A 26514-nucleotide genomic window follows, 5' to 3' on the forward strand; every position below is an offset into this window, starting at 1 on the left:
TAACATAATTAAAATATAACTAAATTAAAGTTACAATTATTAACTAATAATACCTATTTAAATCTAAATACAACGTAACTTACCTATATTAACTCCTAAACCTAATACCCCCTAACCCTAAAATAACCATAAACCTAACACCCCCTAACTTTAAAGGGCCACTGTAAGTAAATATTTTCTATGCCTGTTACTAACTAACTACCCCAAATACGCTTTTTATCAATAGCATTTCATTAACATATCTCTACCGTATATCAGAAATCTTGTCTGCAAATTTAATTGTTTTCCAAACCCACTCCGTGGGTATCCTTTGCTCTGTACCAATCCGTTTACAATACCTAGGTTTCAAAATGGCGCTTTAAACACAAAGTTATTGGTTTAAGTATTTTGAACACTCAGTGCTGAAAATAGTAGGCAGGATAATGTGACATCATCAGCGAATAAAAGATATAACTTTTAGAACGTTATGAAACTTCGTTTTGGAGAAAATATAGGTCAGTAGGTTTTAATTAATGTTTATTAACTTTAATATGTTAGTTGTTTAGCTTAAAAATTATAACAGAAAGTAATCCTTTAACATCATTAAAATATAACTAAACTAATAGTTATATTGTAGCTAGCTTAGGTTTTATTTTTATTTTTAACAGGTTAGTTTGTATTTATTTTAACTAGGTAGACTAGTTAGTAAATAGTTATTAACTATTTACTAACTACCTAGTTAAAATAAATACAAACTTACCTGTGAAATAAAAATAAAACCTAAGCTGCCTTACACTAAAACATACCATTATAAAATAAAAAAACCTACCATTACAAAAAATAAAAACACTAAAATTACAAAAAAATAAAAAAACCTACCATTACAAAAAAAAATTACCAAAGAAATTATCCAAAACAATAAAAAGTATTCCTATTCTAAAACCCTTTAAAAAACAAACAAAAAAACACCCCCAAAATAAAAAAAAAACCTAATCTATAATAAACTACCAAGGGCCCTTAAAAGGGCCTTTTGGGGGCCCTTAAAATGGCCTTTTGTAGGGCATTCAGGGCATTTAAAAAATCTAACCTACCCATTGCCCTGAAAAGGGCATTTGGATGGGCATTGCCCTGAAAAGGGCATTTCGCTCTTTTACTGCCCAAACCCTAATCTAAAAAAAACCTTAAATATATTAACCCATATATATAAATATAAAAAAAAAACTAATCTATAATAAACTACCAAGGGCCCTTAAAAAGGCCTTTTGTAGGGCATTGCCCTAAAGTTAACAGATTTGTTTTGTAGCAAAAGAGCTAACACCCCCTAACAGTATACAAACCCCCACCCATCAAACCCAGAAAATAAAAATAAAGTAAAACCTAATCTACCCATTGCTCTGAAAAGGGCATTTGTATGGGCATTGCCCTTAAAAGGGCATTTAACTCTTTTGCTGCCCAAGCCCTAATCTAAAAATAAAAACCCACCCCAAAACGAATTTTTTTTTACACAAAATAACAAAAAAATTATCAATAATTATAAAAATTATTCCTATTCTAATACCCATTTAAAAAAAAAAAACCTACCCCAAAATAAAAAAAACTAATCTAGAATAAACTACCAATGGCCCTTAAAAAGGCCTTTTGTAAGGCATTGCCCCAAAGATAGCAGCTCTTTTTCTGAATTTTTTTTTACAAAGACCCACTAACATTATAAACCCCAACCCCCCAAAACCCACAAAATAAAATAAAACTATCTAAAAAACCTAATCTACCCATTGCCCTGAAAAGGGCATTTGGATGCGTATTGCCCTGAAAAGGGCCTTTAGCTCTTTAACTGCCCAAACCCTAATCTAAAAAAAAAAAACACCCAAAAAACCTTAAAAAAACCCCGACGATCCACTTACAGTTTTTGAAAGTCCCGCTTGAACGATCTTCATCCAGGCGGCGAGAAGTCTTCATCCAGGGGGCCTCTTCTATCTTCATCCAGGCGGCATCGTCTATCTTGATCCCGGTGGCGCGGGGTGGGTCCATCCTGAAGATATCCGGCACAGAGCATTCTATTCATATGGTCGCCGCCGTAAACTGAATCTTCAATGCAAGGTACGCGATTCAAGATTTTTTTTTTTAAAGGGTATTAGAATAGGAATAATTTTTATTGTTTTGGATAATTTCGTTTGTTATTTTTTGTAATGGTAGGTTTTTTTATTATGTAATGGTATGTTTTAGTGTAAGGCAGTTTAGGTTTTATTTTTATTTCACAGGTAAGTTTGTATTTATTTTAACTAGGTAGTTAGTAAATAGTTATTAACTATTTACTAACTAGTCTACCTAGTTAAAATAACATAAACTATGCTTACCTGATCATTTCCTTTTCTTCCGTGGGAAAGAGTCTACAGCCGCATTCATTACTTATGGGAAATAAGAACCTGGCCACCAGGAGGAGGCAAAGTCCCACCAGCCAAAGGCTTAAATACTCCTCCCACTTCCCCTATTCCCCAATCATTCAGCAGAGGAACAAGGAACAGTGGAAGAAGCATCAAGGTGAAAAGGTGCCAGAAGATGAAACAACAACAATGCCTCCAAAACGGACAGGGGGCTGTGGACTCTTTCCCACGGAAGAAAAGGAAATTATCAGGTAAGCATAATTTATGTTTTTCTTCCAAATGGGAAAGAGTCCACAGCCGCATTCATTACTTATGGGAAATTTATACCCAAGCCAAAGATGACACAGAATGCCAAGACGGGAGGGTAAGAGGCGGACCAATGAAGGCACCCACCGAAAAACATATTCCCAGAAAACAAAGTCACGTTTTGTCCAAAAATCGGGAACAACATCATTGAAAGAAAAAACAAAAAATGACCCCGGAGACGCAAAGCCACCGGCAGTTCAAAGGACCTGGACAGTTACCAGGAGTAGATGCAACCGAGACACTGGCCTTGACGACCCCACTCTCAGGAGCAACAACCCAGTCACAGCCCCTGAAACCGACAAGGGGAACCCTACTAACAGGACAGAAGACCAACTCAGGTCTTCAAGAAGACAACCAAGATCCGCTCGCTAGGCTCACCAGAACATATGTCAGGACAGAAAGAGACAGCAGCAGAAAACAGGAAAATGACCATAGAGAAACAAAAGATCCCAAGGATGCAGAAACCGCTACACAGCATGGACGAGCGGCAACCACGGATCAGGATCGCAAGGGCAAAATCCCTTACCACAGCCAAGACCCACCCCCAGGCCACAATAGACTGAGGATGCCTCACAAGCTAGGAAAAACTTCCGCAGCCGAAGAAGATCGAGAAAAAGATGATCATGCTAAAGGCGTGAGAGAGGAAGCACAGCCGCTACCTGAAGGAACACAAAACATCACGCTTCTTCGCAACATAGACGGTGTAGACCAACACAACTCCACTATAGGCCGCAGAGCAGCCGAAACTCATCTGAGAACCAATCCTCTCAACAGCCGAGGAATCCCTAAGAATCCCACTCCTCCAGAGGGAGCAAAGAAAGTCCTCTAACGGACCCTTAAAGTGTGCTAGGGACCAAAGGTGCAATAGCATCAGCAGAGTCAAACTGCAAACCTACCGCTCGCAAGGTAGCGAAGCTAACCAACATGCTCTTACAGCTGACAATAAAGCCCCACCCCCGCATAAGGAGAGGGAGAGAAAAACAACCAGGCACGTGAAAAAAGGACCATTACCCAGGGAAAATTTCCACAAACTGGAGAACACGGAATCCCAAAGGGCAAGCCCACAAGGCAAAAGAAATGTATTTAAACCAGTTGGAATTGAACCTCAAACTGAAAGATCTATAGATGGCTAGATCTAAGTCGAGCTTCCGAGCTAACAGGATGGATTCTCCAAAAAACACTAAGTACCAACGTGACCCTTCCTTCCACAGGGAACCAGAGTTTCCCAGATGAAAAGACCGTAGGACGTGTCCCAAGACACCTAAACCCACTACCGATGAATGAACAGGCACTGAATGCCCTAAAGAGCAGAGAGGTGACAGACTCAAAAGGCACCCCCTACCAGGGGAGTCTGCCACAGGCCATAGGAGAAAAGTCAAGACAGACCATCCAGAGCCCAACAAAAAAGGAATAAGATCTATGAGAGACAGCCTCTCAAGCCCCCACAACAGCAGCAAGGCAACTAAAATGCACCCACCATGTGCTGAGCAAAAGATCCGCAAAATGCAGAGACAAGAAAGGGAAAGGTCAAGCAGGCTAGAGTCAAATACTAGACCTAAGGAGGACAATATGACAAATAACCCCTAAGAAAGAAAGGCCCAGAAGCCCGACCTCACCACAGGTATACAAGGTAGCATTTATAGGGATCAAATGGGTAGAGGGCCCTGCCGAGAGTTGCACTGTTATAGTCAGCTCTTATGAAGGTGATCTGCAAACAGTTTCGCTCTTAGGCTTTCATGCTGTGGGTGTTTGTGGCGGATAGCAATATCAGGTCATGTCCGCTCGCACCATCATAAATAGGCCCCTATGTACACTTTAATGCATTTATTAGTGAGAAATGTATGTTTAACAGTCATTTAAAATAAATTGTGATTTAAAATCGCAATATTTAATTATCAAAATCGTGATATTAATTTTTTCCCATATCGCACAGACCTACAACACACTAAGATCTGTGCAAATCCAGATCTAGAGTAGATTTATCATACCCCGGGCGGACATGATTCGATATAGCGAATTTAGTCCGCCCTGCTTCGCTAATGCATATGCTCTCGGCAGTTAATATTGCACAAGCAGTTCTGGTGAACTGCTTGTGCAATGCCGCCCCCTGCAGATTTGTGGCCACTAGCAGGGGGTGTCAATCAACCCGATTGTATGTGATAGGGCAGATTGCTTTCCGCAGCCTCAGAGGCGGCGGGCGAGTTAAGGAGCAGCGGTCTTAAAACCGCTGCTTCTTAACTCCTGTTTCCTGTGACCCTGCAGGCTCGCGCAGAAACAGCTGCATCAAGCACCATACGGAGTTTGATGAATTGGACCCCTAGTGTGTTGCTCTTTCACAAGAAGAAGTCCGGTTCCGAAAGGAGCCAAATGACACTAATGTCCACCTTCTTATGCATTTGTAAGCTTTTAAAACCTCCAAATGCACATGCCTTATATTTTGTGTTTAGTTTGTATGCTTAGTAATATTTTGAAGATGTTTTTGTGATGCCAGGATCCTTTACAGTGGAACTCATTCTATGTGATGAGAAATTAACATAGATGCTGCTCTATCGACTGTAATGGAGCTGGCCCTGCAACTGAGGACTGTGATGAGGGTCTGGTAGAAATCTTCATCATTTCTGCAATTTTTAAATTGCGATATTGCAGCACATTTTCCAGTGAGATATTAGTTTTACAAATATTTTTTTTATTAAATCTAGGCCATTCACAGAATTCAAAATCACCCAAGCCGTATATAGGGTCAAATTATAAGTGGAGCGCTGGAAGTAAATTTTTATTGCAGGTAGGTTAGCAAGTTGAAAGTAAAATTTTTGCATGCAAGAGAAACCTAATGTGTGCTAACTTCAGATATTGTGACCGCACTAACTTCTCTCCATATACTTTAATGGCGCTGTTAAAAAAAACTAACACTTATTGCTCGCACACTAATCTGCCACCTCGTAAGACTCAAAGGGAGTTATGCATATTTTACATTCCAATGTTCTTCACATAGAAGAAAATATTATTTTTTATTATTAAACACACCTCTCACATTTTTTTAAATATTTTATTATATCTTTTCATGTGACAACACTGAAGGAATTACACTTTGCTACAATATAAAGTAGTGAGTGTACAGCCTGTATAACAGCGTACATTTGCTGTCCCTCAAAATAACTCAACACGCAGCCATTAATGTCTAAACCGTTGGCAACAAAAGTGAGTACACCTCTAAGTGGAAATGTCCAAATTGGGTCCAAAGTGTCAATATCTTGTGTGGCCGCCATAATTTACCAGTACTGCCTTAACACTCTTGGGCATAGAGTTTACCAGAGCTTAACAGGTTATCACTGGAGTCCTCTTCCACTCCTCCATGACGACATCACAGAGCTGCTGGATGTTAGAGACGTTCAGGCCCATTTATCAAGCTCCGTACGGAGCTTGAAGGGCCGTGTTTCTGGCGAGTCTGAAGACTCGCCAGAAACACAACTTATGAAGCAGCGGTCTAAAGACCGCTGCTCCATAACCCTGTCCGCCTGCTCTGAACAGGCGGACAGGAATCGCCGGACATCAACCCGATCGAATACGATCGGGTTGATTGACAGCTCCTGGCCGCGAGTCAGCAGGGGGCGGCGTTGCACCAGCAGCTCCACTTAGGGGTGTACTCACTTTTGTTGTCAACGGTTTAGACATTAATGGCTGTGTGTTGAGTTATTTTAAGGGGACAGCAAATTTACACTGTTATACAGGCTGCACACTCATTACTTTACAGGTAAATGATTTTATAGACACATAAAAAAACACACAATTAAAAGAGGTGAAGTTGATCAAATAAACAGTGAATTAAGGTGATCAAACAACCAGGGGGTGAAATCAAATAAATGTGTACCAATGTGAAGTATGAGAATCAACCATCCAGGATAATCCTAGAATTGGATTTAGTTTATATCAAGTATATGGATTTTCTTTGTACCTGAGTATGAATCTCCATGGTTCATCTATTATTGAATGAGTTTTTTAAAAAATATTGGTGGGAGTGTCATGGTCTAGGCCTGTATGAGTGCTGCCGGCACTGGGGAGCTACAGTTCATTGAGGGAACCATGAATGCCAACATGTACTGTGACATACTGAAGCAGAGCATGATCCCCTCCATTCGGAGACTGGGCTGCAGGGCAGTATTCCAACATGATAACGACCGCAAACACACCTCCATGACGACCACTGCCTTGCTAAAGAAGCTGAGGGTAAAGGTGATGGACTGGCCAAGCATGTCTGCAGACCTAAACCCTATTGAGGATCTGTGGGGCATCCTCAAATGGAAGGTGGGGGAGCGCAAGGTCTCTAACATCCACCAGCTCTGTGATGTCATCATGGAGGAGTGGAAGAGGACTCCAGTTGCAACCTGTGAAGCTCTGGTGAACTCCATGCCCAAGAGGGTTAAGGCAGTGCTGGAAAATAATGGAGGCCACACAAAATATTGACACTTTGGGCCCAATTTGGACATTTCCACTTAGGGGTGTTCTCACTTTTGTTGCCAACGGTTTAGACATTAATGGCTGTGTGTTGAGTTATTTTGAGAGGACAGCAAATTTACACTGTTATACAGGCTGTACACTCACTACTTTACATTGTAGCAAATTGTAATTTCTTCATTGTTGTCACATGAAAAGATATAATACATTTTTTACAAAAATGTGGGGTGTGTACTCACTTTTGTGAGATACTGTATGAATGTAAGACTTTATTAATGTATTTATGTTGTGTTTGGTGCACAATTTTTTTTAACTCTTACACTTTACGCAAGATATCCACTTGAACAAACCTGACATGCACTAAATTTGTTTGCACATAAGCGAACACATTTACTTTTAACTTGTAATATGCACGCAAGTTAGCGTGGGAGCGAAATTGGTTATCAAGACCCGTACTAACAATAGTGCACCACTTGCAATCTAGCCCATAATGTTTACTTATAGCAAGCTCAAATAGAATGTGAGGATAGATAGAGTGACAGATAGATAGACAGATAAACATACATCTAGACAGACATAGAGACAGACATACTGATTGATAAGATAGATACATAGACAGGCAGGCAGATAGATTTTTTTTTAATGTCAATACCCCATAAGATATATTGCTCATCTATGTATACTTTTAAGATAATGATATAAACTTAACATTGAGTACACATTTTCATATCTAAAGTATTTTGTTAAATATGTTTAGTAATAATGTGAAGATAGCATTAGTAATTATGGAAAATATTACACCACAAATATATTTCTATTTTAAATAATACCAATAAGCTATAAATATTGTTTTGTTTACCTTCTACCTTGTGTTTGTATTTTTTCTATCATAGTTTTCTGTTTATCTCTAATTTTTAGTGTATAATCATTGTTAATTTTAGTTTATTTGACCACCAGTGAACTTGCCATAGAAATGACATATGCCTTGGAACATAATTAATGTGAATAATCCACTAGGCTTATACACAATTCTTACCATGAACTATATAAGATGATTTAAGAGATTATAGATATGAATTTAGGGCTATTTCATGGCCTGATGAGTTTAGAGAATATCATGGATAAATCCATAATTTAAATATCTTGGTATAAATTGCTTTAGTCTTTTATAGAAAGATCAAATGAACAAAATATTGTTCTTCTGCATGTGGGATAAAATAACTAATGAGATGTTCAATCTTCTCTAACAGGGTGATTCCAATTAAAACATATTCTGAAAGGGATAAGTTATGAAATAGATACTATCATGAAGGAAATGGTCTGGCTGTATAAACAGAGGAAGCATTTCTGTGTGCAAGATATCTAACAAGGCAACACATTGCAGTCACAGCTAGCAGTGTCCTTATATGACATCAGCTTACTGGAAAAACAATCTCACCCAAAGATTCACTTGACACAATTTGCTGGCCAGCTGCCTAGAAATCACTGCATATTACTAAAAACCAATGCACAATTCTTCAATAAAATGTGGCACACATGCAACATAGGAAATAAGCATTTACAGAACTAAAACAAATTGGGGTAGATTTTAATCTTGTTGATTGTGTTTTTCAATTCCAAATATGCCTTTTTTTTACATAAGTATGATCACAATTTAATCTATAACACCATTTCCATATTTGAAAAATATTGGATGAGATATCGGAAAAGTCATTTATAAGATGCAATTGTGATCATAATCCACTCAACCAACAAAATAGACACATCAAATTCAAAGAGACGTGATAAATGCTTAACACCTACAGAAAGACCAATAACACACATTTATCAAACAATAATGATGGTGCTGCCCATGTCAAAGACAATGATAGCCTTTTTTTAAGGACGATTAAATTACACTAAATAAAAAAATGATACTGACTATGTCATCATCATCAATTTAAAGCAAAAACACAACACATATCTACAAGATATCAAGAGTTGTGACATGCAAAGAGAGAAACAGGAGACAAGAGAATTCTGAACCAGCTGAGATGAGTCGCCTGGTCAGTAGGTGAGAGTGCCTGGGCACACGACGAATGAGCATTTACATATGAATTGCAGAGAAAAGTGCACCTCTCCGCATTGAGCCCTGTGTAGCCTACACAGAATTGTGTATTGAAGAAACTGTTATACATTATATATATGTTGTATTGCCAAGGGACTGGTTTCTGATCAACTGTTTATTTGCAGTTTTACTCAAGAGTGTCTGGGCAGCCTGGAGAACAAATGTATTTATTTTTTTGGATCAATTTAATTTTCGGTGATTGTCAGCTATTATCGGTCGTTATTAACAGTGCCAATGTGGGGAAATGGAGAATCAAGTTTTTGCCAAAATCAAACGAGAATTTTGCATAGGTTGGAATTGACTACAACATAAGAATTTTGCCATGTAACCTTTTGGCAACTCAAAAGATCCCAAGGAATCATATCTCCTCACCAGGACAATGAATTCACACTCACAGTACAACACTAATACACAACACATTTAAATTGCAACTTTGCCCTGATTCCTTGTTCACTGTATATTATAATTTCCCAGAGAGGTATGTTTTGTGACTGTTTGTGTGAATATGTTATCACACATGACATGAATCTTGCGTTTTAAGGAACTCAGGAAATCACCAGATAACAGGAAATGATTGTGGATGAAAGGGGAGTGTCCTTGAGGTGGAGTGGAGTGTATGCATGATATCATAGCTTTGCTTTTCTTTGTATGTATTTTGGAGATTCAGGAAGATTTACAGCAGACCTTCAAAGATAATACACATACAATGAACACTTAAACAAAAACATCTATATGGCATCAGTATTGGAGCACTAGAGAAGTCTTTTTTTTCTTTCCACATCAAAGTTGTTTTCTATACTTACAACTGTAATGGGACCTACAGTAATTTATTCTCCACTTTAATTGTCCCCAATGCTTTATTTTACCTGCTGGAGTGTTTTCAAATATTTAGAAACTACTCCTTTATGTTGTTATTTGAAATAACTGCTTTTGCCTGTTGTATCCCCAACAATACAATATTTCAATACATAAGTAATGGTAATAGAAAATTGTATGTAAATAACAATGTTTAGAAATAATCACACAGTGGGGGGTGTAAAAGATAGATACTAAAATGTTAATTTTCAATTGTTCTTTCCAAGCCCCCCGATATTCAAAGCATTGACAAATTCAAAGAAAAGAGGCGCGGCCCGAGCAATGCCTTTTGCTGTGGCCAGGGGGGACCTATTTGAAGTGAGCCTACACGGCGCATTCAATGCGCTCACTAAAACTAAAAATAGTTTCCATGTAGGATCACTTCAAATATTGCCTTGGGGACCTAAGTTTTATTACACCTACACTTACTACCTCAGGCGATGTAGTCTCGACAGCTAATAGCTGGCGAGACAAACATGGCCGTTACCCCCTTAAAAACCTGCACTTCGCTGATACGAACATATCAATCTTGTTTCTATGTGTCCGAATCAAAGTGCGGGCTACTCCCACTAGCACGCCTCGCTAACTAACCTGAACACCTATAACCTACGTCACATCTAAACTACACTCTGCCTGCACTGCCTCGCTACCTCCCACCTACACCTTTTGGAATGAAGTGTCAAATTGCTGACAACATTCTATGGGCGACAATCCCCTGCACAAATGGCACCCCTTTTAAGAAGCAGCGGAACGGTGCTCAATTCCAAGAGCCCGGCTAGGCCAGCAAGGTTTTGCCGGCCCTCTGGCATTTACCGAATCTCCTTGACAAAATATGTATTGTCATGTACAATGTAGATTATTTAAAGTATTGTAGATATCTTAAAAGATATTTAATGGTTGCTTACTATTATTTCAAACATAAATATATATTTGAAAATATATTTTTATGTGTAAAATAATAGAAAGCATCATTAAATACTTTTTACTCTATAGATATAAATAGAACTTTAAACAATATGCATTGTACATGACTATGCATATCATTTAAACATTGACCCCTAAACTGTCATAACCTAAAACTACATATAAATATTCAATATTTAAAATAATACATGTAGAATGCATAATGTTTAAATATTTGCATATAAATTAAAATGTAATTAATGTTGCTTGTGTTTATTATTTGAAATTAAAGACAGTATAATTTAAATTAGAGTTTTACATAACTGCATGCCTGTTATGCAAAAATACAATTTAATGCTACTGAATACTATAACATAAATATATATCAACATATATATCTATGTTATCACTTATAAACCCAACAAGCTAACATACATACATTGTAATGTATATGCAATACTTAAAGTATTATGCAATATACATGCATACCAGTTGAAATATTTAATATTAATGCAAGGCCTAACTACATTATATATATGTTTAAAAAAGAATGCATGGTCATGTATAATGCATATTAGTTTAAGTATTGGATATATAAATTAAAATGTAGATATTCTTGCTTGATGCGTTTCTTATTTTAAATATAAATATATATATATATATTTATAGTATTACATAACTGCATGCCTGTTATGTGATAATACAATTGTAATACTAATGCCTTTTGGAACATAAATATACATTTAAAAATATATATTTATGTTTACAATAAAAAACACTAGAAAAAAATAAATAGAACTTTAAACAATATGCATTGTACATGACTATGCATATCATTTAAACATTGACCCCTAAACTGTCATAACCTAAAACTACATATAAATATTCAATATTTAAAATAATACATGTAGAATGCATAATGTTTAAATATTTGCATATAAATTAAAACAGAATTTATGCTTACCTGATAAATTACTTTCTCCAACGGTGTGTCCGGTCCACGGCGTCATCCTTACTTGTGGGATATTCTCTTCCCCAACAGGAAATGGCAAAGAGTCCCAGCAAAGCTGGTCACATGATCCCTCCTAGGCTCCGCCCACCCCAGTCATTCGACCGACGGACAGGAGGAAATATATATAGGAGAAACCATATGATACCGTGGTGACTGTAGTTAGAGAAAATAATTCATCAGACCTGATTAAAAAACCAGGGCGGGCCGTGGACCGGACACACCGTTGGAGAAAGTAATTTATCAGGTAAGCATAAATTCTGTTTTCTCCAACATTGGTGTGTCCGGTCCACGGCGTCATCCTTACTTGTGGAAACCAATACCAAAGCTTTAGGACACGGATGAAGGGAGGGAGCAAATCAGGTCACCTAAACGGAAGGCACCACAGCTTGCAAAACCTTTCTCCCAAAAATAGCCTCCAAAGAAGCAAAAGTATCAAATTTGTAAAATTTGGCAAAAGTGTGCAGTGAAGACCAAGTCGCTGCCTTACATATCTGGTCAACAGAAGCCTCGTTCTTGAAGGCCCATGTGGAAGCCACAGCCCTAGTGGAGTGAGCTGTGATTCTTTCAGGAGGCTGCCGTCCGGCAGTCTCATAAGCCAAACGGATAATGCTTTTAAGCCAAAAGGAAAGAGAGGTAGAAGTCGCTTTTTGACCTCTCCTTTTACCAGAATAAACAACAAACAAGGAAGATGTTTGTCTGAAATCTTTAGTAGCCTCTAAATAGAACTTTAGAGCACGGACAACGTCCAAATTGTGTAACAAACGTTCCTTCTTTAAAACTGGATTCGGACACAAAGAAGGTACAACTATCTCCTGGTTAATATTTTTGTTAGAAACAACTTAAGGAAGAAAACCAGGCTTAGTACGCAAAACCACCTTATCTGCATGGAACACCAGATAAGGAGGAGAACACTGCAGAGCAGATAACTCTGAAACTCTTCTAGCAGAAGAAATTGCAACCAAAAACAAAACTTTCCAAGATAGTAACTTAATATCTACGGAATGTAAGGGTTCAAACGGAACCCCTTGAAGAACTGAAAGAACTAGATTTAGACTCCAGGGAGGAGTCAAAGGTCTGTAAACAGGCTTGATCCTAACCAGAGCCTGAACAAATGCTTGAACATCTGGCACAGCTGCCAGTCTTTTGTGTAGTAAGACAGATAAAGCAGAGATCTGTCCCTTTAGAGAACTTGCAGATAAACCTTTCTCCAAACCTTCTTGAAGAAAGGAGAGAATCTTAGGAATTTTTATCTTATTCCATGGGAATCCTTTGGATTCACACCAACAGATATATTTTTTCCATATTTTATGGTAAATTTTTCTAGTTACAGGTTTTCTGGCCTGAACCAGAGTATCTATCACCGAATCTGAAAACCCACGCTTTGATAGAATCAAGCGTTCAATCTCCAAGCCGTCAGTTGGAGGGAGACCAGATTTGGGTGTTCGAATGGACCTTGAAGAAGAAGGTCCTGTCTCAAAGGTAGCTTCCATGGTGGAGCCGATGACATATTCACCAGGTCTGCATACCAAGTCCTGCGTGGCTACGCAGGAGCTATCAAGATCACCGAGGCCCTCTCCTGATTGATCCTGGCTACCAGCCTGGGAATGAGAGGAAACGGTGGGAATACGTAAGCTAGGTTGAAAGTCCAAGGTGCTACTAGTGCATCTACTAGAGTCGCCTTGGGATCCCTGGATCTGGACCCGTAGCAAAGAACCTTGAAGTTCTAACGAGACGCCATCAGATCCATGTCTGGAATGTCCCATAATTGAGTTATTTGGGCAAAGATTTCCGGATGGAGTTCCCACTCCCCCGGATGAAATGTCTGACGACTCAGAAAATCCGCTTCCCAATTTTCCACTCCTGGGATGTGGATCGCAGACAAGTGGCAGGAGTGATCCTCCACCCATTGAATTATTTTGGTCACTTCTTTCATCGCCAGGGAACTCTTTGTTCCCCCTTGATGATTGATATAAGCAACAGTCGTCATGTTGTCTGATTGGAACCTTATGAATTTGGCCTTTGCTAGTTGAGGCCAAGCTCTGAGAGCATTGAATATCGCTCTCAGTTCCAGAATGTTTATCGGGAGAAGAGACTCTTCCCGAGACCATAGACCCTGAGCTTTCAGGGATTCCCAGACTGCACCCCAGCCCACTAGACTGGCGTCGGTCGTGACAATGACCCACTCTGGTCTGCGGAAGCTCATTCCCTGGGACAGATGGTCCAGGGTCAGCCACCAATGGAGTGAATCTCTGGTCTTTTGATCTACTTGAATCATTGGAGACAAGTCTGTATAATCCCCATTCCACTGTTTGAGCATGCACAGTTGTAATGGTCTTAGATGAATTCGTGCAAAAGGAACTATGTCCATTGTTGCAACCATCAATCCTATTACTTCCATGCACTGCGCTATGGAAGGACGAGGAACAGAATGAAGTACTTGACAAGAGCTTAGAAGTTTTGATTTTCTGACCTCTGTCAGAAAAATCCTAATTTCTAAGGAATCTATTATTGTTCCCAAGAAGGGAACTCTTGTTGACGGGGACAGAGAACTCTTTTCTTTGTTCACCTTCCATCCGTGTGATGTGAGAAAGGCTAGAACGATGTCCGTATGAGCCTTTGCCTTTGACAGGGACGACGCTTGTATTAGAATGTCGTCCAAGTAAGGTACTACTGCAATGCCCCTTGGTCTTAGAACCGCTAGAAGGGACCCTAGCACCTTTGTGAAAATCCTTGGAGCAGTGGCTAATCCGAATGGAAGAGCCACAAACTGGTAATGTTTGTCCAGAAAAGCGAACCTTAGGAACTGATGATGTTCCTTGTGGATAGGGATATGTAGGTACGCATCCTTTAGATCCACGGTAGTCATAAATTGACCTTCCTGGATGGTGGGTAGAATCGTTCGAATAGTTTCCATTTTGAACGATGGTACCCTGAGAAATTTGTTTAGGATCTTCAAATCCAGAATTGGTCTGAACATTCCCTCTTTTTTGGGAACTACGAACAGATTGGAATAAAATCCCATTCCTTGTTCCTTTATTGGAACTGGGTGTATCACTCCCATCTTTAACAGGTCTTCTACACAATGTAAGAATGCCTGTCTCTTTATTTGGTTTGAGGGTAAGTGAGACTTGTGGAACCTTCCCCTTGGGGGTAGTTCCTTGAATTCCAGGAGATAACCTTGAGAAACTATTTCTAGCGCCCAAGGATCCTGAACATCTCTTGCCCAAGCCTGAGCAAAGAGAGAGAGTCTGCCCCCCACCAGATCCGGTCCCGGATCGGGGGCTACTCCTTCATGCCGTTTTGTTAGCAGTGGCAGGCTTCTTGGCCTGCTTACCCTTGTTCCAGCCTTGCATTGGTTTCCAGGCTGGTTTGGGTTGTGAGGCATTACCCTCTTGCTTAGAGGATGCAGAATTAGAGGCTGGTCCATTTCTGCGAAAGGGACAAAAATTAGGCTTATTTTTAGCCTTAAAAGACCTATCCTGTGGTAGGGCGTGGCCCTTTCCCCCAGTGATGTCTGAAATAATCTCTTTCAAATCAGGTCCAAATAAAGTTTTACCTTTGAAAGGAATGTTAAGCAATTTTGTCTTGGATGACACATCCGCTGACCAAGACTTTAGCCAAAGCGCTCTGCGCGCCACGATAGCAAACCCTGAATTTTTCGCCGCTAATTTTGCTAATTGCAAAGCGGCATCTAAAATAAAAGAGTTAGCCAATTTAAGTGCGTGAACTCTGTCCATAACCTCCTCATAAGGAGTTTCTCTACTGAGCGACTTTTCTAGTTCCTCGAACCAGAACCACGCTGCCGTAGTGACAGGAACAATGCATGAAATTGGTTGTAGAAGGTAGCCTTGCTGTACAAAAATCTTTTTAAGCAAACCCTCCAATTTTTTATCCATAGGATCTTTGAAAGCACAACTATCTTCGATAGGAATAGAAGTGCGTTTGTTTAGAGTAGAAACTGCCCCCTCGACCTTGGGGACTGTCTGCCATAAGTCCTTTCTGGGGTCGACCATAGGAAATAATTTCTTAAATATAGGGGGAGGAACAAAAGGTATGCCGGGCTTTTCCCACTCTTTATTTACTATGTCCGCCACCCGCTTGGGTATAGGAACCTCTAGGAACCTGTCCATCTTGCATAATTTCTCTGGAATGACCAAATTGTCACAATCATCCAGAGTAGATAATACCTCCTTAAGCAGTGCGCGGAGATGTTCTAATTTAAATTTAAATGTCACAACATCAGGTTCAGCTTGATGAGAAATTTTTCCTGAATCTGAAATTTCTCCCTCAGACAAAACCTCCCTCATGGCCCCTTCAGATTGGTGTGAGGGTATGACAGAACAATTATCATCAGCGTCCTCTTGCTCTTCAGTGTTTAAAACAGAGCAATCGCGCTTTCTCTGATAAGTAGGCATTTTGGATAAAAGATTTGCTATGGAGTTATCCATTACAGCCGTTAATTGTTGCATGGTAATAAGTATTGGCGCACTAGATGTACTAGGGGCCTCCTGCATGGGCAAAACTGGTGTAGACACAGTAGGAGATGATGTAGTATCATGTTTACTCCCCTCATTTGAGGAATCATCTTGGGCAATATCATTATTTGTGGCAGTACTGTCCTTACTTTGTTTGGACGCTATGGCACAATTATCACATAAATTTAAATGGGGAGACACATTGGCTTTCATACATATAGAACATAGCTTATCTGAAGGTACAGACATGTTAAACAGGCTTAAACTTGTCAACAAAGCACAAAAAACGTTTTAAAATAAAACCGTTACTGTCACTTTAAATTTCAAACAGAAAACACTTTATTACTGAATATGTGAAAAAGTATGAAGGAATTGTTCAAAAATTACCAGATTTTCACCACAGTGTCTTAAAGCCTTAAAAGTATTGCACACCAAATTTCAGAGCTTTAACCCTTAAAATAATGGAACCGGAGCCGTTTTTCAATTTAACCCCTATACAGTCCCAGATACAGTCTTTGCTAAGACCCAACCAAGCCCTGAGGGGAATACGATACCAAATGACGCCTTCTAAAAGCTTTTTCAGAGATTCTTAGATCCTCACACATGCATCTGCATGCCCTGCTCTCAAAAAACAACTGCGCATTAATGGCGCGAAAATGAGGCTCAGTCTATGACTAGAAAGGCCCCCTGACTGAAAAAGGTGTCCAATACAGTGCCTGCCGTTTTATAAACGTTCCCCAAGATTATAAATGTCAATTGTTAGCCTAAATTTGAATAATATGCACAAATAAAGCAATCGATTTAGCCCATAAAAATGTCTACCAGTTTTTTAGCCCATAATAAGCCCTTTATTCTGTTTGTTTTTGACTAAGAAAATGGCTTACCGGTCCCCATGAGGGGAAATGACAGCCTTCCAGCATTACACAGTCTTGTTAGAAATATGGCTAGTCATACCTTAAGCAGAAAAGTCTGCTAACTGTTTCCCCCAACTGAAGTTACTTCATCTCAACAGTCCTATGTGGAAACAGCAATCGATTTTAGTTACTGTCTGCTAAAATCATCTTCCTCTTACAAACAGAAATCTTCATCCTTTTCTGTTTCAGAGTAAATAGTACATACCAGCACTATTTTAAAATAACAAACACTTGATAGAAGAATAAAAACTACATTTAAACACCAAAAAACTCTTAACCATCTCCGTGGAGATGTTGCCTGTGCAACGGCAAAGAGAATGACTGGGGTGGGCGGAGCCTAGGAGGGATCATGTGACCAGCTTTGCTGGGACTCTTTGCCATTTCCTGTTGGGGAAGAGAATATCCCACAAGTAAGGATGACGCCGTGGACCGGACACACCAATGTTGGAGAAAATGTAATTAATGTTGCTTGTTGTGTTTATTATTTGAAATTAAAGACAGTATAATTTAAATTAGAGTTCTACATAACTGCATGCCTGTTATGCAAAAATACAATTTAATGCTACTGAATACTATAACATAAATATATATCAACATATATATCAATGTTATCACTTATAAACCCAACAAGCTAACATAAATACATTGTAATGTATATGCAATACTTAAAGTATTATGCAATATACATGCATACCAGTTGAAATATTTAATATTAATGCAAGGCCTAACTACATTATATCTACGTTTAAAAAAGAATGCATGGTCATGTATAATGCATATTAGTTTAAGTATTGGATATATAAATTAAAATGTAGATATTCTTGCTTGATGCATTTATTATTTTAAATATAAATATATTTTATAGTATTATATAACTGCATGCCTGTTTTGTGATAATACAATTGTAATACTAATGCCTTTTGGATCATAAATATAAATTTTAAAATATATATTTATGTTTACAATAAAAAACACTAGAAAAAATAAATACATATTAATGTATATACAATAACACCAAATAAACCCCCATGCAGGTATGGTGGGTGGTTAGTAGATTAAGACCTACTAAATGGTAACTGTGATGAGAGAGGGAAGTAACATCACCGGATGAGGACGTGGTTTAGGGCCGTTATTGTCTATGTCGCAGTTACCAAGTTAGATGTATTGTGCAAGCTGTTTACTTCTATGCTCTGCAATAAAATAGTGTTGTACCTTCTATGCTGTGTCCTGCATCTCATGACATGGTGTCAGAAGTACTTGCCTGCGCTTCTGTTTCCTGATTAATGACGATGTTGAAGTTTACCCCACCTGAGCCTTTTGATTTCTCTGAGCCTGCAGCTTAGCCCACATGGCGTCAGCGGTTTCAATGCTTCAGGATTGCTTCCAAGCTGGACAAGGAGAGTGGTGAAGTACAAGTTAATTTTCTTATATACTCTATGGGGAAAGATGTGGAGCCAGTGTTCAATGCCTTTACTTTCCAAGAAGCGGAAAAATTTGACTTTGAAATAGTTATGAACAAACTCAGTGCTCACTTTGTGCCCAAAAGAAATGTGATTCATGAGAGGGCCTGTTTTCACAAACGTGCTCAACGTGTGGCAGAGTCTGTGGAGTCATTTGTGCGCAGCCTGTATGAACTAGCGGAATTCTGTGAGTTTGGTGTAGCTAAAGAGGAGCAAGTCAGAGACAGAATAGTCATAGGAATTGCAGATGCTGAAGTCTCACTGAGGCTACAGTTGGAGGCTGATTTAACATTGCATGGGGCTATTAGGATGGCCCACCAGAGTGAACTGGTGAAAAAGCAAAGTGCTGATCTGAGGTCTGAGAGTATTGTGGATGAAGTGCAGCAGTTCAGGAGAGCTGCTAGTGAAAGGCACAGTGTGAGCGGTAGACCAAGGGCAACAGATAGGCCCAAAAGTGGATGGGCGCATGATCATAGTGTCGTATGCCCTGCTAAAGACAAAAGATGTAGAAAATGTAACCGAATGGGCTATTTTGAAGTGGCGTGTAAAACTGAATACATTAAAGAGATGCAGGTGGATAGTGACCAGGAGGGTCAAGAAGTGTCCTTTGTTGGGTCTGTTGTTGAACGGTCTGGTTCAGATGAAGATTGGCGGGTTACTCTTACTGTAATGGGAGCCAAAGTTGCCTTTAAGATTGACACAGGAGCAGATATCACTGTTGTGTCCCTTGCAGCATTCATATAACTGCCTCGACCTCCTCAGCTAGCGAAAGTTACAACAAAAAGTTCATAGTCCTGCTGGCCGCATTGATTGTCAGGGGAAATTTCTTTCCAGCTGCGAGTACAAGCAGGAAATTCACTATGTGGGTACATGTGATTAGAGGTCAGTGTGTTAACAACCTATTGAGCAGAAAAGCAGCCTGGGGTTTGGGCCTGGTCACCAGAGTGAATGAGATTTCAGAAGACCTGTTTGGTGAATTGGGCCTACTGAATTGCAACCCAGTCCGAATATCACTTAAAGGTGACGCAGTCCCATACAGCATTACCACTCCTCGTAGAAGAACATCGAAGTCAAAGAACATTTGAGTAACAGTGATCATAACATGGTCACATTTGAAATCTCTTTTCATAAGCAGTGTCTTAAACGGTTTAACTAAGACTTTTAATTTTAAGAAAGCATAATTCAATGATTTAAGGAAATCATTAAATAACATAAATTGGGACAAAGTATTCTCTAATAAAAATACAGAAAATAAATGGATAACATTTAAAACTTTGTTAAATAAATATACATATCAACAAATACCATATGGTTATAAAAATAAAAATAAAAAATCCAAGCCAATGTGGCTAAATACAAATGTGTTAAGAGAAATTATGAAAAAATGTAGGGCATTTAAATTATTCAAAGAAAATAGTAAAGACTCAACATACCATATTTATAAGGAATATAACAAAGCATGCAAAAAAGCAATCAAATTAACCAAAATTGAAAATGAAAAATTAATTGCAAAAAAAATTAATTGCAAAGGATTCTAAATCTAACCCTAAAAGGGTCTTTAAGTACATAAATAGCAAAAAAAATCTAAGAAGGACAATATAGGTACATTAAAATGCGTGGAGGGCAGCATGGTTAACAGTGACAGGAAGAAGGCTGAGGTACGAAACCAGTTTTTTTCTTCAGTATACACAAGAGAGGAACCAATGGACAATACTTTGGAACAAACTAGAACATGCCAGCCCATACCATTAACTGGGTTATGTATAGAAGATATCAGGAAAAAACTTGATAATATTAAGGTAAATAAAACTCCAGGTCCAGATGGAATACACCCAAGGGTGTTAAGGGAATTTAGCACTGTTATAGACAAACCTATACTCTTAATTTTTCAAGACTCGTTATCCTCAGGCATGATACCCCAGGATTGGCGTAAAGATGATGTGGTGCCACTCTTCAAAAAGGGAAGCAGGGATGATACAGGAAGCTATAGACCAGTTAGTCTGACATCAATCGTAGGAAAGATATTTGAAGGGATTATAAAAGATTATATTGCTGAGCACATTCGTGTAAACAAGATTATGAGTTAAAATCAGCATGGTTTTATGAGAAATAGATCATGTCAAACTAATGTAATTAGATTCTATGAGGAAGTAAGTAAAAATATAGATAAAGGGGAATCAGTTGATGTGATATACTTAGATTTTGCAAAGGCATTTAATATAGTGCCACATGAGAGATTAATGCACACAATTAAGGGACTGGGAATAGCTAAAAATGTTAGCTCATGGATAAATAACTGGATAAAAGATAGGGAGCAACGAGTAGTAGTGAATGGATCAGATTGGATAAAGGTAATCAGTGGAGTCCCCCAGGGATCAGTACTGGGCCCTGTTCTTTTTAATATTTTTATAAATGGCTTGAAGCAAGGATTAAATAGCACCATCTCTATTTTTGCAGATGATACTAAGTTAAGTAAGGTCATTAGGTCAGAGCAGAATGAACTTTCTTTACAAAGGGATCTGCAAAAATTAGAAGTATGGACAGGTAAATGGAAAATGAGATTTAATACGGGAAAATACAAGGTTCTACATTTTGGAAGTAAAAATAAGCAGGCAGCATATTATTTAAATGGGACAACACTTAGACAAACAGAGGAGGAAATGGATTTGGGAGTAGTAATAGATAACAAGCTAAAGATGGGTACACAATGCAGGGCAGTGGCTACAAAGGCTAATAAGATACTAGTATGTATTAAAAGAGGCATTGATTCAAGGGAGGAAAGCATAATTCTGTCACTATATAAATCCCTGGTAAGACCTCACCTTGAGTATGGAGTGCAGTTCTGGGGACCGATCGTAAAAAAAGATATTTCAGAACAAGAAAAAGTTCAGAGAAGGGCCACAAAACTAATAAGGGGAATGGAGAATTTAAGCTATGAGGAGAGGCTAGCCAAACTGGGCGCTTCAGAGGTGACATTATTACTTTATATAAATATATTCAAGGTTCATATACAGAGATGTCAGAAGCTCTGTTTATTCCAAGAAAATGGTTTGTGACAAGAGGTCACAATTTACGGTTGGAGCAAAGGAGATTTAATCTCCTGCAACGGAAACGTTTTTTTACTGTAAGAGCAATAAATTTGTGGAACTCATTACCAAAGGAGGAAGTGAATGCCAATACCCTATTATTATCGGTTGTTTGTAGAACGTCAACGGATTCCACAGTGCTAGATACATTTAAAAATTGTTTGGATACATTTCTGTCTAGAAACAAAATTTATGGATATGATTGCTAGTATTAATTGGGTCACCTTTTAGTGGGATTATTTAATCTTAACTGGAGGTTTTTGTAAGTATTTTAGATTTGTATAGGTTGACCTTGATGGACTTCAGTCTTTTTTCAACCTCATCTACTTTGTTACTATGTTATTTACAGCAAAACCGAAAGGCTCTCTGCTAATCCTGCTCGATCTATCAACCTTTGATACTTTTGATCACCCTCTTTTACTCCATACCCTCCAATCCTTCGGCATTTGCGACACAGCTCTCTTGTGGTTCTCTTCCTACCAGTCTAACCGTACCTTCTGGTGCATCCTTTGCCCCTTTACCACTTTCTGTTGGGGTACTGCAGTGCTCTGTCCTTGGTCCCCTTCTCTTCTCATTCTACACATCATCATTAGGTTCCTGAATAAAGTCCCACGGGTTTCAATATAATTTGTATGCTGATGATACCCAAATCTACCTCTCTGCATCAGACCTATCTTCTTCCTTGCTAACGCATGTCACTAACTGTCTTTCTCATATATCATCCTGGATGTCCTCTTACTACCTTAAGCTAAATCTCCCCAAAACTGAGCTCCTTATTTCCCCCCTTCTTCCAAAATCTCCACATCCCATTTTTCTATAACTGTCAATAACGCCATCATTACCCCTAACCCGCATGCCCGATGTCTTGAGGTTAAAGTGATTGTAAATTTAGTGCAATTTGAAAGCAAAATCTTGTTACTGAAGTCTCTATCACCTAAATCTCTATCTTTTTTTTAAATAAAAATCTAACGTTTATTTTAAAATTAGTATTTTACTTACTGAGCGTTATCGCTCCTTGCTCCACCCTTGGGATTATTTCCTGATTTGTGTATGAGCCTTAGTATAGAGCGGAACCACCTGCTCTTTACGTCATGAGATGGGCATATCGTTCTTCACAATCCTCTTTGCGCATGCGTTAAATTCTTCATACAATACATAGTATACAATGTATTGTATTTATTGTATTTTTGTCAGTGTAGCGCTCTGGATCAAAGAGATCATATGTACTAAAAAACTATAAGAGATTATAATCTAAGCAAGTGTCTATAGATACAATGAGGGGTAGTTATCAAGCCGTCTACTTTACCTGCCTTTGCCCGTCCAATACGCCCGCCTAAGCTCGCCTCACATCACCGCCGCGGACCTGAATACGTTCGCCTAAGTTATCAAAAAAGCTGTCAAAAAGCCGCGCACCAAGTACAGGGCGATGAGCAGCGGATTGTGATAGATATCACTGATCCGATCTCGCTGCTCTTCGGCTTTTTCCCAGCTTTATTGATACCCCTGTCACTAAGCACTCACACTAACTACACTGTTCTACCCCCTATACCGGCGCCCCCGGAGCCCCCCGCAACTAAATAAAGTTACTAACCCCTAAACCGCCGCTCCTAGACCCCGCCGCAACTCTTATAAATGTATTAACCCCTAAACCGCCGCTCCTAGACCCCGCCGCAACTCTTATAAATGTATTAACCCCTAAACCGCCGCTCCCGGACCCCGCCGCCACCTACATTATACCTAGTAACCCCTATCCTGCCCCCCCTATACCGCCGCCACCTATAATAAATTTATTAACCCCTATCCTGCCGATCCCGGACCCCGCCGCAACGAAATACATAGTTTAACCCCTAAACCGCCGCTCACGGAGCCTGCCGCAACCTATCTTAAATTTATTAACCCCTAATCTGCCCCCCTACACCGTCGCCACCTATAATAAATTTATTAACCCCTATCCTGCCCCCCCTACACCGCCGCAACTCTAATACAATTATTAACCCCTAAACCTAAGTCTAACACTAACCCTAACACCCCCCTAACTTAAATATTAATTAAATACATATAAATAATATTTATCTTATTAACTAAATGAATCTTATTTAAAACTAAATACTTACCTTTAAATTAAACCCTAATATAGCTACAATATAAATAAGAATTATATTGTAGCTATCTTAGGATTTATTTTTATTTTACAGGCAACTTTCGATTTATTTTAACTAGGTACAATAGCTATTAAATAGTTATTAACTATTTAATAGCTACCTAGCTAAAATAAGAGAAATTTACCTGTAAAATAAAAACTAGCATGTTACAATTACACCTAACACTACACTATACTTTAATAAATTATTCCTATTTAAAACTAAATACTTACCTGTAAAATAAACCCTAAGATAGCTACAATGTAATTAATAATTACATTGTAGCTATTGTAGGATTTATATTTATTTTACAGGTAACTTTGTATTTATTTTAGCTAGTTAGAATAGTTATTAAATAGTTATTAACTATTTAATAACTACCTAGCTAAAAGAAATACAAAATTACCTGTACAATAAATCCTAACCTAAGTTACAATTAAACCTACCACTGCACTATCATTAAATTAGTTAAATTAATTACCTACAAATAACTACAATTAAATACAATTAAATAAACTAACTAAAGTACAAAAAATTAAAAAAGCTAAGTTACAAAAAATAAAAAAAATAATTTACAAACATTTAAAAAATATTACAACAATTTTAAGCTACTTACACCTAATCTAAGCCCCCTAATAAAATAACAAAGCCCCACAAAATAAAAAAATTCCCTACCCTATTCTACATTAAAAAGTAAACAGCTATTTTGCCTTACCAGCCCTTAAAAGGGCCTTTTGCGGGGCATGCCCCAAATAAAACAGCTCTTTTGCCTGTAAAAGAAAAATACAACCCCCCCAACATTAAAACCCACCACCCACATACCCCTAATCTAACCCAAACCCCCCTTAAATAAACCTAACACTACCCCCTCAAGATCATCCTACCTTGAGTCGTGTTCATCCAGCCGACCACCGATGGAACCGAAGATGAGATCCAGAGCGGCAGAAGTCATCATCCATGGGGCGCTGAAGAAATCTTCCATCCGATGAAGTCATCATCCAGGCGGCGCTGAAGAGGTCTTCCAACCGGGCGATGTCATCTTCCAAGCGGCATCTTCAATCTTCTTTCTTCCGGAGCAGAGCGGAGCCATCTTCAGAAGAGCCTACACGGATCCATCCTCTTCTTCCTTACGACTAACGACGAATGACGGTACCTTTAAGTGACGTCATCCAAGATGGCGTCCCTCGAATTCCAATTGGCTGATAGGATTCTATCAGCCAATCGGAATTAAGGTAGAAAAATCTGATTGGCTGATTCAATCAGCCAATCAGATTCAAGTTCAATCCGATTGGCTGATTGGTCTGAAAGAAAGATACTTTCAGACCACTTTTAGATCTTGAACTCTAAGCAGTTTGTAAGAATTTCATCTTTCAGAATGGAACATTTAGAACTATTCTACCTTAAGCAAGGTCAGTTTATGTCCCTATTATATTAAAGGATGCTTACCCTCCTAATCCAATTTACTCTAAACATCAGTTTCTGAGGTTTACTTTTCTGGAAAAACTTTATCGGTTTGTTGCTCTTCCACTATGGCCTAGCTACAACTCCAGCCTACCGCCACATTACCCTTAATGCATCCGATCCAGTTTGATTTGGGAAGTTAAGCAGGGCCAGGCCTGGACAGTAAATGAAAATGAATAATATCAAGGTTCTGGGTAACCTTTTGTCTATAACAGAGCTCAGGGTATTGCAGTGCTTTCGCCACATAATTCATTACCTGTATGATATCTTGGTACTAGCTCAGTCCTTTCCTTAGCATTTCATACAAAACAACTATTGTTGTTTCTTCAAGCAAATTCACTGTTCTTTAATTTTGCTCTAGCAGAGTAGAGACCGATAACACTGGTATCTAAATCTTCAGTCTCTTTCACTCCCTTCAGTGGCGTTGTGAATAGAAGTACTAGCTCTCATAATTTTCATTTGCTCAATTTCACATGAGACCTTTTCAGCTTTATATGCTGCTTCAATAATGAAAGGTTTTTACCCAGATATCTCAAAAGACTTTTCCAGATTCCAATACAAACCAGTCTCACAAGGCTTTTTTAGAGGCATAAATAAAAAGAGAGAAGCGCTCAACCTGGGAACGAGCAATAGCATAATAGCTTGTTCTATGGCTAGTTGCCACCCAAGAAGCAGCCTCTTTTTGCTCAATATGTGCCTTTCACAGAGAAGAACTTTCCTAAAGCATATCAGTCTGATCCTGACTTCACAGTACAGTCCAGCCCTGAAATACCAGGCAATCCCTCTCTGAATGAGAGAAACAGCAAAACCCCAGACATACATGTCGGCCCATTGTGGGCCTCGTCAGTGAGGTGCAGCCATATCCCTCTAGGCACACTGAGCAACGGGTCCACGTCTGGATTCCCGCATCACACTTAGGGAGACTTCCCTAAGTGTCATAATTTGCATAAATAAAAAGAGAGAAGCGCTCAACTTGGGAACG

The sequence above is a fragment of the Bombina bombina genome, chromosome 6, assembly GCF_027579735.1.
Source record: "Bombina bombina isolate aBomBom1 chromosome 6, aBomBom1.pri, whole genome shotgun sequence".
Taxonomy (NCBI): domain Eukaryota; kingdom Metazoa; phylum Chordata; class Amphibia; order Anura; family Bombinatoridae; genus Bombina; species Bombina bombina.